The sequence below is a fragment of the Myotis brandtii genome, unplaced genomic scaffold (assembly GCF_000412655.1).
Source record: "Myotis brandtii unplaced genomic scaffold, ASM41265v1 scaffold975, whole genome shotgun sequence".
Classification (NCBI taxonomy): domain Eukaryota; kingdom Metazoa; phylum Chordata; class Mammalia; order Chiroptera; family Vespertilionidae; genus Myotis; species Myotis brandtii.
This window is the reverse complement of record NW_005372049.1, coordinates 214316-215435: the sequence shown is the minus strand read 5'-3', so window position 1 is coordinate 215435 and position 1120 is coordinate 214316. Positions and strand designations below refer to the sequence as shown.

Below are 1120 nucleotides of genomic sequence, written 5' to 3'. Positions count from 1 at the left end.
TATGTGGGGGTGTGTGGGGATGTGGGGGTGTGGGGTGGTGTGTGTGTGTATATGTGGTGTGTGTGTGGGGGGAGGGTATGTGTGGATTATCTTGGCTGGGGGGTCCATCATCGTTTTCCTAGCACCCCCTCTTTTCCTCACACGAAGGTGGGTTACATCCTGTTGTCCTACGTCATGATTCCGGGGGGCAGAACGGCCCGCCCCCCTCAAACACACTCTCCCACCTTCCAATCCCCCAGCATCACGACCCCTGGAAGCTTGGAGGTACTGGGCCATCTGAGAACCTCGGCCAAACCAACCTACTAGTTTATTCAATAAAAATATATTAAAAAAGATCTGGGGGCCCAGGGGTCAGGGCTCGGGTCACCGGGAGGAGGAACCTGGTCCGGACGAGGGCCCTGCTTCGGAGTTGGGACGGGCCGGGAGACGTGGTTTCCTCCACCGGCTCATTCTGGTGGCGCTCGGGGCCTTGGCCCCCCGGGCTCTGTGCTTGGGCTGCGACATACGCCCACCAGCAGACGGCAGAGGCCCCGGGACCTCAGGGTCCAGCAGGTTCAGCAGATCACAGCTTCATTTTATTGATTATTTTAAAATAGATGTTTACAGATTTGAGGGAAGAAGGGAGAGGGAGGGACATCAATGATGAGAGAGCGTCATGGACCGGCTGCCTCCTGCACGCCCCACCCACACTGGGGATCGAGCCCACAACCCGGGCCTGTGCCCCGACTGTGAATCGAACCCTGACCTCTTGAGCTACACGGCCGGCAGCTTCATTTTAAACCCGGGGATCGAGCCTGCAACCCGGGCCTGTGCCCCGACTGTGAATCGAACCCCGACCTCTTGAGCTACATGGCCGGGCAGCTTCATTTTAAACCCCTAAAGCAGCGGTTCTCAACCTTCTGGCCCTTTCAATACAGTTCCTCATGTTGTGGTGACCCCCAACCATAAAATTATTTTCGTTGCTACTTCATCACTGTCATGTGGCTACTGTGATGAATCGTCATGTAAATATCTGATATGCAGGATGGTCTCAGGCGAACCCTGTGAAAGGGCCGTGCGACCGCCAAAGGGGTCGCGACCCACAGGTTGAGAACCGCTGCCCTAGAGGGTGAGCCCCTGC

General features: G+C 56.9%; 1 protein-coding gene across 2 annotated transcripts in view; it reads left to right on the top strand.

Annotated features, from left to right (window-relative positions):
• Positions 1 to 65: 65 nt before the first annotated feature.
• The window catches only part of TNNT2 (troponin T type 2 (cardiac)), a 12929-nt gene continuing 11874 nt past the window's right edge, over positions 66 to 1120 (top strand). For both annotated transcript variants that reach the window (XM_014533426.1, XM_014533425.1), the window contains exon 1: positions 66 to 264. The gene's annotated coding sequence lies outside the window, so the exon portion shown is untranslated. The remainder of the gene's footprint in view (positions 265 to 1120) is intronic.